Below are 15,835 nucleotides of genomic sequence, written 5' to 3' on the forward strand. Positions count from 1 at the left end.
GGAAAGGATCCCTCTGCTGTTTACTGCTGCTGTCCTGTGGTGGTGGTTGTTGTTGTGGAGAAGAGTCATGCTATGAGGTTTCAGAGCAGGAAAAAGACAGTCTTTTGTGGCCAGACTCAGTGTCATAACAGCAGAGACACTGAGGTATTCTCATGCAGTTTGGGCGTCGATTTCTGTGCGTGTGTGTGTGTGTGTGTGTGTGTGTGTGTGTAAGATTTAATGTTCCCAACATTAGACAGCACCAGTGATCTCGTCACTTCATCACCCACTGCTACTGGTTGAGAGGAATAAAGAGGTATTTATGTTTGGAAAGACGTCATGGGGAAAGCGTAGGACGAAATGGAAAGATGAGTGTTACTCCTAAGCAAGAAGAGGCGAGAGGTGGAAGCAGAGAATGAAGTTTATTTTTAGTTTTTAAGTTTTACCAATTTACAGACTGAAGGTATCTTGAGTCTTAGATGTAAGTTGTAAACAGAAAAGAAACTTTGTTATTTAGTGATTTATCTTTCAGCAGCTCTAAGAGTTGAATAAGATAGGAGACAATGCGGTAGAGGAAACAGATTAAACAAATAAAAGTTTTTTTTACTAATTTTTAATCGTTTTTCATATAAAGACATGTTCTATCGGGTAAAGTTGACTCTTTTGATACTTTAAAGAAGGTGTATTATGTTTCTCCATATTTTGGACATGAATATTGCCAGTATTTTACTGTTATTTCACATTTGTATACTGTAATCCAATATACAGTATTATACTATAAAATAACAGGAAATAGCCATTTTAGCTGCCAGTATTATACAATTGTTTTTTTACAGTGATTTTCTTTTCACAGTGCAGCTGTTAGCCTCGAAAGAAGACACAACAAAACCACACTTCTGCACAGATGTACTGGAAGGTGCAGGATTTTGTTGGGTTATTTTTTTGTGATCAATGTTTTTTTTTTTTTTTTTTTTCTTAAAGTTTAACAGTTTAACTAAGATGAAGCAGATGACAGAAATTACATTGAGAGACATTACAGAGCTTGGGGCGAGAATGTCTGGCTACCAAAAAAGAAAAAAAAATGTGCAGAAGTCGACAGTTGGATGATCCATTCCAGATAGGATTGAATAAGAAAGCATTTATTGTCCATGACCCCATGCTCAATGTCCATTATAAGATATTAGAAGAAAGAAAAACAAACAAGAACAACAACAAAAATAGGTAACAAGGAACAACCTTTTAGAGTGTCTATTTATTCAAATATTTTTGAATGTTGTTTATTATCTTGATCTATGTTTCCATGACAGAGGCCCTCAATCATCAAACATGCGTACGCCTGAAAAATGGGTGTACGCTCTTTTCCACGCTCAAATCTGTATTTATCAATCCAAACCGTCAGGTACGCTCAAATCCCACGCCAGGTCTGAGTTTGTGTACGCAAGTTTCATGTCAGTGGAGAGTGCGGTGCAGCGAGGGAAATCTGTCTGTGGAGGAGAATTATTAGATCATATGAGCACAAAACATTTTCAGAAATAAAACTGATGTTCTTAGATTAATATTTAGATCCTTGAGTTAGATATGACACCAAGAAAGTTTCTAACAATTTGCTGTTCTTCCGCCAATCAATAAAATACTCTGCTATGAAAGAGCTTGAGGCTGAGCTTGTTAGGTTATTTTTTTATACAGTTTTTCCTGCCTGCTCTCTTCCTACACTACCGAGTATGCAATGAGTCCCTTTAGCATCTCAAACAATTACAGATATGTTATGTTGGTTGGCAGCAGAGAATAGAAAGGCAGTGATCTCATCTGATCCCTCTATCTGCTTGTCCTAACCTGAAAATCTCATCAGGTACATGAACCAGCAAAGACTTCTGTTGGGTTTTAAATAAAGACCTGTTTTTTGTTTGAAAAATCAATTTTTTGGCTTTGCATTGCTGTGATGGATAAAACCTGAAGTCAGGCCCAGCAGGTGTGACTTCTCCTGGAGGTTAATGTTTTATTAGCAACTTTGTTTTTTTCTTGGAGGCTGTTTTGTGTCACAGCTTGACAGAGAGACTCAAAAACAGAGAGGATAATGTTTCAGTCACCATGTGAAGTAAGGATAGAGGAAAAATGTGTACGACTGAGCCATCAGGACGCCCAGCTCTGTCATCTTCAACTGACAAATGCTTTCCCACTATTTACTGCATAATTACCTCATCAACAAAAACACTCTGTGTTAAACGGAACGAAAACCTGTTGGTGATACTGAAGAAAATTAATCATGTTCTGACTCTTCCATTCAGCTTTTCTAATCCATCATAGCGTGTTTGACAGCGCTTGAATGGGAGCCCAGTTCATCAGAAGGAGAAACAGAGGAGAGAAGAAAGTTAGAAGGGGAGAGGAGGAGGCTGAAGAGATACTTGCCAGAAAAGAGCTACAAAGGAATGATAAAGTAGGGCGAGTAAGAGGAGGGTCGAGGTGAGAGTGTGAGTTGTTGACCAGACAAGAGAAGAAAGAAAGAGGAGGCTATGGAGGAGATGATGAAAACAGAGGCAAGGAAAGGAGAAGAAAGAGAAGGTCAGGGGCAGAGAAGGAGTGGAGAAATTGCTTGTTTAGAAGAGGATTGGAAATAAATTTGGCTTCAGATAAGGAAAATGTAAAAAGAAGAAGAGAGAGGATGAATGGGATGATGAAAGACGATGGCTGGTATTTAAAGGTCAGTAGAGACTGGAAACTCCAGCGGTATGGGCAGAATTTGCATTCATTTAAGCGAATGGTGTGGCACTGCGTCTCATTCTCCATAACTTTAATACATCCCCTGAGATACAGTGGCCTGAAAGGAGCAAAAAGGAAGTTCATGCTTTTTACAGTGTGAATGAAATACCATCACCAATTAGTGGCAAAAACCGTCAGCCAGGAACATAAAACATCTGTGAGGTTAACATTTAGTCAGTGATTTATTAACTTGCTTTGGCAAAGGCATCTGATCCTCCTTCAGACCAGGTTTCCATTTAGTCTGGTTCAGGTCAGACTAACTAAAACAGTCTGCCTGATGGTTTGTCTTGTATTTAATAGGAGGATGTACTGACTGAATGTCAAACCTAGCTACCCATGGCAGCCTAACACGTCACTTGTATTTATGTTCTGAATAATTCATAGACTCTGAGCTGCATCAGTTGGTAATTTCTCTTGGAAATGTAAAACAAAGAACAACAACAATACAGACGAGTGTGAAATTTTGAAATATAGGGGCAGTTGACAAAAGTCCCTCTCTGTGGACTGTGACTGTTACAGTTTCCATGTCTAGCAGCCGGACAACACACAATGTTGTGCGTACAAGTAAGCAGTGTCTTTGGTTCCCACAGAGCCTTACAGAGCTGGGTCTGGGTTCCCATTCCCAACTTATCCTTTAGCGTGTGTGAGCTGAACAGGTACAGGATCCACTCATCCTGCTAAAAGCTTACAGATGAATCTGTCTCAAAGTTAACAGACCTTACACTGTCTAAACCAGGCATGGGCAAACTACGGCCCGGGGGCCACATGCGGCCGTTAAACGTTTTAATCTGGCCCGCCGAACTTGAAAAAATTAAATGAATAAACCTTGTTAATGTTTTATTTTCCCTGCAATTCTGATGTTTTCCCACTAGATGGCGCACTGTAGATACATTGGCTTTGTTGAGGTGAAGCGTAGGCCTATTACTCCACGTTTGCACTTTACCCTCTGACCCATCAGCCCTTCTGTAAAGATGAACGGACCTAAGAAAAATAAAGTGGACAAAACAAAACTCAATGAAACACATCGAAGGGCGCATATGCGCGCGGATAAGATGGAGTGGATCGTCAGCGATCTGTTACTTATAAAAAAAAAAAAAGCTCAGGAACATGTCTGTATAAACCTTCAATGTAATTTTTATATAGAGATGTTCTAATTTGATATCAAAATATCACACAAACAGTTTTGACACAGTCTTTTATTATTTTTTGTTTTTTCATTTTTAAAACCAGGACAGAAAAAAACACATTTTTCTGTGTTTCTGTTTTTCTGTAATTCTGTTTTGGTTTTAAAACAGAAAACAAAAAAACAAGTCCATTTTTTCATTTTTTTCATTCATTTTTTGAAACAGAATGACAGAAGAACGAACCATACACGGATTAAAAATCCCATTATATTTCCATTCTCTCATAATCTAATTTTAATTTCAAAACAAAATCAAAACAGTGAAAAATAGACCGTTATTTGTTTTCTGATTTTTGATTTAAAAACTAAAAATTGAATAACAAATCATTATCCTTTATCTGATTTTGGATTCTAAAACGGATATGGAATGAACGATACCCTGATGACTCTCTATGAACGAATGATACCCTGATAGTTACCAAAGCACTACATCCATCTGCTCCTGGTCTGTCAAATGTTAGAACCCATTGTGGCCCACGAATCAAAACGTTTGCCCACCCCTGGTCTAAACCATAGACCACAAACAAAAAAAAAAACTGCTCCCCCTGGTGGCTGGCTGTAGTATAGGTCAAAAACTCTGTCTCCCCAGTCATTCCAGATGAGCTGTGGTCAAACTTTGAAAAATAAATAAACCTCACAGAAATGTTTCTCACATATGCTGTGGCGATATGAAGATGTTTTTGGGCTGCGTTGTGTTCAAGTCCTCTTTTTTTCTGAAAAGTTTATTTTTCATTAGTTATAAGAAGGTTAAAAACAAGAGTTTTAAGTCACGTCAACAATGATTGACAGCTGACATTCTTACGTAACTTTTTTGGGGAAAAGTAAGAGCAGCCAATAGGAAGTAGAGCCAAGAAGAGATAAGACATGGGGGGAAAAAAATCAAAAAATGTTTTTCTATGTCACCCAGCTCACTCTAACAGGGTTATATTGGCTTGAAAACTTTACAATTGTAAAAGGCAGAGCAATGCTGTTCACTCTGTATACAGTCTGTGGTCTAAATGTGCTTTTAAAAACATTTGCCATATTGGAAATGGTGCACCGAACCATCAGTAAGCTGAGTCCGGTCTTAATCTTCCTGGCTTATAGTTGCACATCGTATAAAGTCACTTAACTACACAAACATAAACAAAAAACGTGGCATAATATCATCAAAATAAATTGATTATAAAAAATATACTAACACACCCAAACACAAAGCCACTTTTTTTGTTCTGAACAGTAAATACACTTAACTCATTCACTTCTAGCCGTTTTAGCGCATTTTGACCTATCTTTCAAGACCCACAGAATATTGAGTTCTATGACTGTAAACACAGAAACTACCAAAATAAAGAGTAGACTCTCTTCTTTCATCAGAAAAAAAAGATTGTCTCTACCTTTTTCTGTTCTTTAGCAGGCAACGTTCCGCACTGAAATGACGTCTATATACGTCAATGGCAGTGAAAGAGTTAATTGTGATGTAAAAACACATTTAAACATGTGTTTATGGGTTTTCCTGAGCATTTGGAACCAGCACCTAGTGGACAAGTGAGGAACTGTTGTTTTGTTTTTATTTTTCTACTTTGACTTCATTTTTTAACACTAGGGTTTGTCTCCAGATACAGACAAAAAGAGGAAAGACGTCACTTGAGAGAAAGTTAGGTGATGTAAACTTGAATCAGAATATACTCAAGCCTTGACAAAAAGTTATTTGGGGTGAGCGATGTGGAGTAAAACTAGAGGGGTGGACGGGATGGGGGAGATGCACAGGAATGGGGTTAATGAGGAAGGACAGAGTGGGTAGAAAGATGGCCAGTGAGAGAGAAAGGAGAAAACAGCAGGGAGGAATCCCTGCGGCAGAAGTTATTGATTTTTATTTCCCCGTTTGACATATTTTATGAAGAGAGGCAGACTGAGGCTTTGGCCAAAGGTAGAGTCATGCTGGCTGGAACCATGGTTGTTGAAATCAGAAATCCAGAGTCAAGATGTTTTTAAGAGAGCTTTCTCTAACAGACATCATGATATCAAAAGTTTCCAAAATAAAACCAAAGATGTTGATTTCTATTCAGGAAACTCAGTCCCTTCATGAAACCCGTTGTTTTATGAGACCTGTGAAAGGAACAGTGTCCTTCAGTGCCACCTTGGAAGAGCAGACAGCTTCAAATGGATTCCCCAGACTGTACATTAAAGTAAAATTGAAAGAGACGTCAATGTGTGGATAGCAGCAGTGGCCGGAGGGGAAAATACAGTACGTGTCATGGAGAAAAAAGGCGTTCTGGCTGAAAGAATAGGGCCAATAGCTGAAGGGGTTAAAGAAGCAGACGAGAGGGAGGCAGAGCTATTATAGAGAAATTACTGTAGGAAGGCCAGGAGGACATAAAGACAGGGATTATGGTCAGAAAAATGACCAAGAGAAGGAGGGAGGACGGGAGGGAACAGCAGAGAAAAAAGGGGGACCGCCGGGGGGTCTACGGCCAGACAATTAGGAAGAGGAGGAGGAGGAGGAGGAGGAAGATAGGGGCTGAGGCTGCAGGTCTGCGGGCTAGACAAGACTATCTCCCCTCAGGGGGAACACAGCCTCTTTTTGTTTTGAGAGGAAGACACAAGAAGAATCCTCAGGAGAAAATAGGCCAGACAGACAGATGGACAGGGAGATGGAGGGACGGAGAGATAGCAGGAGGGAGGGATGGAGAGCAGAGGGGGGCGGTGAAAGTGAGAAACAAAGAGATTGAGAGACTCTCAGAGGGATCCGGCGACATCCAGGTGGATTTGAGCAGAGAGGGAGGTGGGATGAGGAGCTGATGAGCAGATAGCCCTGAAAGAAAGAGAGAAGAGGATTTAGACAAAGAGAAGCAGCTCTGGATGAGGGATGACTGTCAGGGAAAGATGGTGGCCAGATGTTTGACACTGACACAGAAAGAAGCTGCGGTTTAAAGATAAACGGAAAGAAAGGAAGAAGAGGCTGAGTTGTTTCCTGTGGCTGTCCTGAACTCACCCCTTCTTCATGCTTTCGTTTCTGTAACAGTCAAACCACCACCTTCATTCTTCTGGTCAGATAATTTACAGACAGAAGCGGATCGACCTTATTATTTCTGCTCTTATTCCTGGTGATAAAACGTCTGTGCTGTTTTTCCTCCCTTGCTCAAAAATTAATCAGGGAAATCAATCAAACCGTCGAGAAATGTACAAGCAAGGGGGTACAAATCAGTCCTGATTTCAGCTCGTCACGCAGCAATAAGGAAAGTCAGAGCCGAGCCAGGCAGGGCTGTAAATAACTTTGACGTCTTCTTCAAAGTCTGAAAAGAGAAATGTTGTTCTGTGGGCGTCTGCAAGGTTTCGCTGCGTTTTCTTAGGAAACTGTATGCAGAGCGAGGTGTTGAGAAGAAAGACAGTCTGATAACTTCAAGCAGACAGCAGAGACGTATAGCTTTTCCCTACAGCGACTGAAGAAGTTGGAATAAAGTTGATGCAATACTTTTGAGAAATTTAACTGAATATACTTAGTGATGCATCAAGACCTGAAACACTGCTCACAGTTAAATGAGAGATTTCGTTCCTGTGTCTAAGATATCAGTGACTACATAATGTTACAAACTGGTGACGTACAGTCTGGTTTTGTTATAACCTGTTCTTCGTGGCTTTTAATAAAATTACTAATAGAGATTTTTTATTTTTGTGTTTTGAGCTCTTACAGCACTCAATTTTGCTGCTCATGAAGCTGCAGCTTCTGCTGTTTTGTGTTTCTTCTGCTGATCTCTGTCAACTGATGCAATTCATTGAGTTCTAATGTGAGGACTTTTTTCCTTTTCTGTAAACCGACAGCAAGGGTTTTGCAAACTGCAGTTGTGTTAGCCTCTGATACAGCAGTGAAAAACATCCACATTGGCTACGCCATGTTCACTCGATGCTTGTTGAGTCTGCGCTTGTTGTTACCTATATATCGGTAGATTGTGAGCTACTGTGTAGGGACAGGAAAGTTCAGTGAATGAAAGCAACTTTTATCAGTTGTTTTAACAGAATAAAAATAAATGATCAGAATGATAAATGATTGTAAAAAAAATTGAACCCACCTATTTAAAAAAAGCTACAAAAAATACACCCATATGCCATCTAAAGCTTGGTCTATGGTTAACACATCTGCAAAGTCCACACTGCTTTGTACAGATAAATGACATCATTTTACCAGCCTCAACCCTCAAATGGTCTTTTTTAAGCAAAAAAGCAAAACTTCCCACACATCCGACAGTTTTTAACTTCTGCACGGGGTGCGCGAGACGTGCGACGAGCAGGAGCTCCTAGTGTGGGATGTACAAAAATACTGGAATTTATATGATGATAGCTGTGTGATGAACACTTTCTGGCATGAAATTGCAGCGAAACAAATAAAAATGTAAACAGTGAAAACAACTTCTTTGGTACTGTGGTAGACGTGCGATATACTGCCCCCTACAGTTTGGGAATGGACTCACACATGTTGTGGAAATTTCCTGTTTCTGGTGAAGAATGAAATAGAGACTTCTGCCGGCCAACAAGGTTTTATTTTCCTTTGCAAAGAAAAAGGTCAGTCAACACGCTAGCGGAAGAAAGACCTCGAACATAGTTCCAGCTAAACATTTATGCTTGAGAGAAATGCACCAAAAGGTACTCTTAAGGCCCCTCTGTCTGCTGCAGGAATCCACATTGAGACAGAGGCCTAGAAGTTGGGCAGAAGGTGTGATGACAAAAAGGTCTGGAGGCTTATTGAAGAATCAGGAGATGGGGTGTTTTAAGGAAGCAGGATATGGGGCATCTCAGGCAGTGAAACAAAGGCAATAAAATTACTATTACACACACCACACACATTTTGTCATGCCGATTCAGCACTTTTCATGTCAGTGCGTCACGTCCGTGCAGAAACCATAATCCAGCCTTACTACTACTATCTGGTCAAGCCACAAACCCCCAGTCTCAGAATATAAAGTTGATGCACAAAGCTTAAAACTGAAGATCTTTTAGAGTCTGCTTTTGGTTGGCTGCAGAAACACAGAAAACCACCAACAAGTCAAAAAAAAAAAACCTGATGTTTACAGAGGAAAAAAAAGTATGGAGAGCCTGGTTAAAATGAATGGGTTGAATTTTTTTGTAACTCCATATGTTTTTTTTTAACTTCATTAATTGAGGTTTTGTCCATATAAAGGTGTGGTTGACTTGACAGACAGGTTTGTAGCTGTAAAGAGGATAAAGACCCACCTCTATGCCTCATCCAAACTCGAACAAGCTGGGGTTGAGTTTCCTTTACCAATATGGCTGCTGTTGACGAAAGGCTCCAATCACTGGAACAGAAACAAACAGGTGACATCACAGAATATGTCCACATAATTTAAAGTCAATGGGTCAGACGTACGTCTCATCCAGAATGCATCAAAACAGACTGAAATAAACTGTGGTACAGACATTGAACGCCCTCTTTGTTAGTTAGTGGATTTAGCTTTAACAAGTAGAAGTTAGCATTTGGGGCACAGATGGTCTAGCGGTCTAGGTTGCTCCCCATGAGGTTCACCCTTGAGTGGGTGGCCCAGGTTTAAATCCAGGCTGTGGCCTGTTTCCCTGCATATCGTTCCCCACTCTCATCCTGCTTCCTATTTCATCCACTGTCCTATCCTCTTTCATTAAAGGCATAAAAAGCCAGAAAATATAATTCAAAAAAAGTTATCATTTGACAAAGACTTTTTATTCCACTGAGCCTTATCTGTATGTTTACTTTAAATAGATAGAAAATACTTTATTTATCCTTGAGGGGAAATTCAGGAGTCACAGCAGCAATCAAGAAAACAAAAATAAGAAAGTGTATAGAGAGTGCAAAAAGGTCCACAAGAAAATAGATGACTACAGCCCGTCCACCACTCTCCAGCCCAGCCAGTCTCCACCTCCACAGGGTCCAGGACTGAGCCTCCCCAGTAGTCTGTTCAGTCTCTGTCTCCTGGATCCTGTCTGCTCACAGCAGGTGAAGCTCCTCCAATGTGGCGCAGGCGTCCGATGTCAGCTCCGTCAGCCACGTCCGTGAACAGCACGATGCGACTCTGCCCTCTGGCAGCCCCTCTGCCGCTGGGTTAGCACAGCTAGCTCGTCCATCCCACCGGAGATAGATCCCACGTTCCCAACAACGATGGATGGAAGGACAGGTCCACGTCGTCACCTCCCAGCTCACACCTGAGAACCAGCACGTCATCCTCACCACCTCCTCTTCACCTTGAGGGAAATCATCAAGCCTTACACGAGTTAGCATTGAAAGGCTACAGGCTGCTAACAGCTAATTTCACATGTAAACAATGCAGCCATGGTTACATGTAGGATCTCCAGACAAACACAGGAGAAAAGTAGTAAAAATATCACTGAAGCCACAAAAAGTTTGGTGTCCATGACCAACAATGAACCATACAAAGAAATGATCCACTCCAAATACAAAGATGACAAAAAAGAGACAAAAAAATTACAAGAAACGGACAAAGAAGAGAGAGCTGCTGCAACAGGCAGCTACTTGGGCAGCATCTAGCAGGGTTAGGCCTAACCCTAACCCTAACCCTAACCCAAACCCTTATGTGTGCTTATTAGCCGATGGTAATGCTAAATGAGTGAGCTAGTAGAGCCAAAATGGTAGATGACATAAAAATGAAGTCTGCGTACATTAGCAAAAAGCGTGCCCTCTCTGCTTGAACAAAAACTTGAATTCAAATGTTTTAAAGTGGTTGAATCATAGACTTCTAGAAAGACAGGTCAGAAAACACACATTACTATGTAGAAAAAAACAATGAGTGCAAGGAAATGCAGCAAGACTTCTTATATTTCTTAAAGTTAGTGCGTCTAACAACTGTTATGCAATGATTTGGTTGTTTGGGGCTTTCCTGCCCTGCATCAGGACATCTGCTAAACGTTTTAAATCGGGACATCTAAAGAATCTCTCCACCATAGGCAGCCAAATGAGTCTGGATCCAATCCACTCGTCTAGACTCTGACCTGTGTGTTACCTATCCCACCAACACGGCTGTGAAGCACTTTTCAAAGTGGATTCTCTCAGTTAAAGAGTAAAACTCATATTATTTGTGAAGGTGGACCTAAATATGAAGGTTCATTCACCATTCAGCAGCTCCAACACGTGTCCAGCAGACACTCTTTGCTGCGGCTCCGACCACTTCTGTAGGTTGATTTCGGATGATTAGAGCGTGAGTGCATATTTGTGGTCTCTTATAAATGAATGATTTTCTTTTTCTGTATTTAATCCCAATCTGATCTCCAGATAAACCTGTTCCCATCACGTCCGCTGTAAGAAGAGTCTGTCTTTCATCAGCGCTCGAATGGCTTCCACCAGGCTGACTGTGAGGCTGTAAAACTTTGCAGGTTCAGATGTAAATCTTCAGATGCCCTTCTCTTGACTCCAGCTCATCCCTTCTGTGCAGAAAAAAGTTCAGATGAAAGCATTCACCAAACAGCATATATATCATCCAGAGTAATGAAGCAAAACTGCACAGGGAGAAAAAAACTTTAAAACAAGAAGACGGGGGGGAGGAAGAGGAAGAGGAGGAGATATTACAGGTTTTGATTAATGACGGGAGGTGAAGAGGAGGGGCATTCTTTAGAAAAAAAGGAGCTGGAAGGAAAACTAACAAGAGAAGATAAGAGAAAGAAGGTGGGAATAAAGGAGGCACAGCGTACAGTGTAATTAAATAAAGGTAGAGGACGTGAACAGTATGAGAGAGGAATAACTGTGAAGCAGAGTTGTGCGTTTTTGTTTTACAGAGAGGGAGAGGAGGAGAAGACGGATCACAGAAACTTAATAATGAAGAAGTGATGTATTAAATAAGGGATGGAGGGCGGGAGGAATGATAAGCCCTGCAGGCTGCCGCCTACCCATAGTCCTCTCTGCTCTGCCTTCAGGAGTCTGCTGATTGTGTGCGTCTGTGTGTCTATACATCCAGAGAGTGTGTGTTTGTTCGCTTTGGTGCAGTTAAACAGATAAAGTGTGTGTGTGGGTGTGTGTGCATGCATGTGGCTATAAGTGCTTTCATTTCTCTTTTTTTTTTTCATGTGCTAGCGCCCCTGATTCCATCAATGTGTGTGGCGAGTGTGTGTGTGTGTGTGTGTGTGTGTGTGTGTTTGTGTTTGATGAGATGAGATTAGACTTCCTGCAGGGTTTTAGTTCCATGGAGGCCACCTGAAGCAGCAGGAACGACGAGAATGTGGGAGCACTGATATGCTTCGCTGTCTCTGTCACCACAATAACATCTCTGCCTCATCGTGGGAGAGGAAAGGAGAGGAAAGGAGAGGAGAGGAGAGGAGGGGGAGAAGAAAGGAGAGCAGAGACGAGCAGAAAGCGGAGAGAGGACGGGAAGAAAGAGGAGACGTTAAGAACAAATCAAAACCTCGTGTTGAGAATCTTTTCCAAACTTTGTCACAGCAAAGGTCGCCAAACTTTTCGTTCCCCAACATCAACCTGAGCACTTCCTGAGTGAAGCGTCTTTGTAGAGCCTCTCTGACGCTGTTCGTACTCAAGGAGCTAAGTCAAGTTGTGTATTTATAGTTTATCACAGCATGCCACACAGAAAACAAGGGCTCTGTTGTCTGCCGCTGTGATGTGATGATAAAAACATTCCCAGCTCTTTACTCAGACAGGAGTGCACCGGAAAAAACTTTTGATTTAGTGTGATTTAAATAAACATTGAAAGTTAGGGCTTTGGCTGCTGCTGTGACAGCAGAAAACAGAATCACACCAGGATGAGAAACACTAAAAATATGCAGACAAATGTTGGAAAATTGGTTCATCTGAGACAAATGTGAGTAAAACATCAACCAGCTAAACCCCCTGGCATCAGCGCAGCTTTTAATGACAGAGAACATGATTTGTGGGGTCTGGGGGATTACAGCGTCTGTTTGGCTGCTGGACAACTCACAAGTGACTGAGTAGAGCTGGTCTTTGCTGTAGCTGCCAGCTAAGTCAACTAACAGAAACAGAAAGGAAATGGTTTTTATTATTTTATCCATGATGTCAGACTCTGGGCTTAGTTATTCACCATCCAACTCACAGGTGTAAAGTCTACACTGGAGGAAACTGTGTGAAAGAGGGATCATTGATTTAAGTTGTTTGTATTTTAGACCCAGAAAATCAAAAAGTGGTTTTGGAAGTTTTTCAGCTGCTTCAAGTGTTTTATTTTGGTCATTTAGTTTAAACAGTGAAGGTTTTTGGATGCCGTGAAAGTTTTATTTTGTCTTCTTTATTTTTAGCCATTTGAAAAAGACTAAAGGTCTGATCTACTACGATCCCAAATACTGAGCGCTAAGTTGCACATGCTATCAGAGGGCATGTTGTGGGGTGATGGGTATTAATAAGATTTTATTGACACCAATGCCCTTATCTATTCTGCTTATTAATCTGATTCTTTGTTGATCCCCTCATTGATTCTTCCTGTGAATTTTCCCAAAGATTAGCTTTACAGGTTTTCTCAGTCAACAACATTAAATTGAAGTTTTAAGTAAATAAATATGATAAGTTGGTTTCTGGATCTGGATATCTCTGGGCGTAAATATACAGAAATAAGTAAAAATTGATTGATGATTCAAGTAGGCCATCTAGTGTCTCAAAGTGGTTATAGCACTATTTTAAGCTGTTTGGAACCTTTCTGTAGTTATGAAGCCAGCCATGAGCCTGCGCGTAATTTTTCTTTCATTTTCCTGTGAGTATTTTGACATATGGGGTTTTCAGGATTGTTTACAAGTAACTGTGAAGCAATGAAAGTTGAAAGTCTGTGCAGAAGCCAAAGTTATACCACTAGCATACCAATGCAATTTCCCATATACATTAGCATGAAACTAGCACTACTTTGTTTCTTCTGTGAGAAAGTTTGCAGTTTCATTTAGCAGACGCTTTTGTCAAAAGGGATGTACAACACAAGCAAGACTTTAGACTAACGCAAAACCTAGCTAGTGTGACAAAGTGCTGCAAGTTATTCGGCTGCATTAAAATGCAGGTGGGGGGGGGGTCAACAAGCTAACAAACAAGAATTAATTCCTGCAACAGTATACTTCAATCTTCAACAACATTCAGTAGTAGTGCTGAAAATCTATAAGAGCTGAGTCTTAGACCTTCTGACTCATTCTACCCCTGAGGACAAAGAGGAGAAGGCTCAGATTAAGTGCTCAAGTGTTCCCTGAACAGATGAGTTTTCAGACGTCTCTTAATGTAGAAAGGAACTCTGTGGATCGCATAGGGTTAGGTAATTCATTCCACCATTTGGGAACAACAGAGGAGAAGAGTCTGGCTAGAGATTCAGAGCCGCGCTGGGCTGAGAGCACCAGGTGTCTTTCACAAGCAGGGCATAGTGGGCCAGAAGGAGTGTAGACCTGGATGAGGGACCCCAGGTAGGCAGGAGCTGTTTTTGTCAATATTTTGTAAGCCAGAAGAAGAGCTTTGAATTTGATTGGAGCTGCTACTGGAAGCCAACAAAGAGAGAGCAATGGTGGGGTGAGGTGTACTGTTTTGGGCTGGTTAAAGACCAGATGTGCTGCTGCATTCTGGGTAATCTGCAGAAGTTTAAATGTACATGCAGGGAGGCCTGCTACAGAATTGCAGTGGTCAATGTGTGATATCACAAGGGCCTGTACCAGAAGCTGTGTAGCCTGTTGTGTCAGGTAGCGTATGATCATCCTGACGTTATAGACAAGACTGAGCAATCGAGGCCACATGAACCTTTAAGGTCAGCTGGTCATCAATCAGGACACCCTGATTTCAGGCAGAGTTTGTGGCACAAGTTGATTGGAATTAAACAGGACATCGATCTGTGGTTGAACTGAGGGACAAGCAGGAAGGACAATGAGCTCAGTTTAGACAGATTTAGCTGAAGGTGGTTCCTTCATCCATGTGGAGATATCAGCCGGACACGCTGAAATCTGAGCAGAGGCAGTTATGTCGTCAGAAGTGATGGACATTTCTTTGTCAGTTCAGTTCTTCAGTAAAAATTCAAGCTGAAAATCCTGAATCAGCGTTTTTGGAAATGTTATCTAACTGCTAAGCTAAGATAGCTGCGGCAGACTAGTTGATGTACGCTTTTATCTTTGCACGTGTTTTAATGCACACAAACCTTTAGTAGTTCTGGTTCTGAATCTGTTTGGCCCTCCTTCATGAAGATCTTGTCCGAGTACTGGAGTCAAATGTCAAGGATTCAAGGATTCAAGGAGCTTTATTGTCATTTCACACATGTAAAGACATGAGTTGGAAAGAAATTAGTTTCCCCGGTCCCGGTATAAGCCCGCATAACCTAAATAATACACTATATAAATGTAAAACACACTATATAAGTATATAAACAACAGTATAAAAAGAAATAAACATGGACATTGTGAATAAAAAGGTTTCAACACTGTCAAGCGGAAGAGGAAATGTCAACATGAAGTTTAATTGTGTAAACATAGCACTGCAGGTAGTATTCTATAACAAGCATTTCCCAGCATCAAACTAAATTTACGTTGTCCGTCTTGTGTTTCCTATTTTTGAGCTCAATGGGGACACTTACTTTTTCATGTTGTAGTGATGTGAACAGTGAAACATGGTGGTGTGTGTCTGCTTCTAATGTCAGGCCTTCAATTCTATGGGTTTTGATACAATGACAAGATAACTGTCTCTTCAAAAACAAACAAAAAAAAAAGGTGGAAAAACTGTTACATATGTTAAGAAGAAATTGTCCGATGCAGGCAGTGAGACATGAGGAAGTTAGTTTCTGGTCTCCTGACTTCCACCATCTGTTTGTTTGATTGTCAGGTTTTGTGTCGGTTAATTAATAGTTTTTTTTTCTATTTACAGAATGCCTCATTCCCTCTGTAATTTGGGACTGACAAATTGAAGTCATCAGCCCTTAGAGAGAAACTTCCTCTGTGGGTTTTGTTGAACAGCTTTGCTTTATTTCTCACGTG

General features: G+C 40.9%; 1 protein-coding gene across 2 annotated transcripts in view; it reads left to right on the top strand.

Annotated features, from left to right (window-relative positions):
* Nucleotides 1–15,835, top strand: part of sema3h (sema domain, immunoglobulin domain (Ig), short basic domain, secreted, (semaphorin) 3H) — a 111,036-nt gene that overhangs the window by 70,661 nt on the left and 24,540 nt on the right. The window lies entirely within an intron of this gene.

Source organism: Halichoeres trimaculatus, unplaced genomic scaffold, assembly GCF_033239565.1.
Source record: "Halichoeres trimaculatus isolate MK-OKI-2021-1 unplaced genomic scaffold, fHalTri1.1 fHalTri1_scaffold_11, whole genome shotgun sequence".
NCBI classification, from domain to species: Eukaryota; Metazoa; Chordata; class Actinopteri; order Labriformes; family Labridae; genus Halichoeres; species Halichoeres trimaculatus.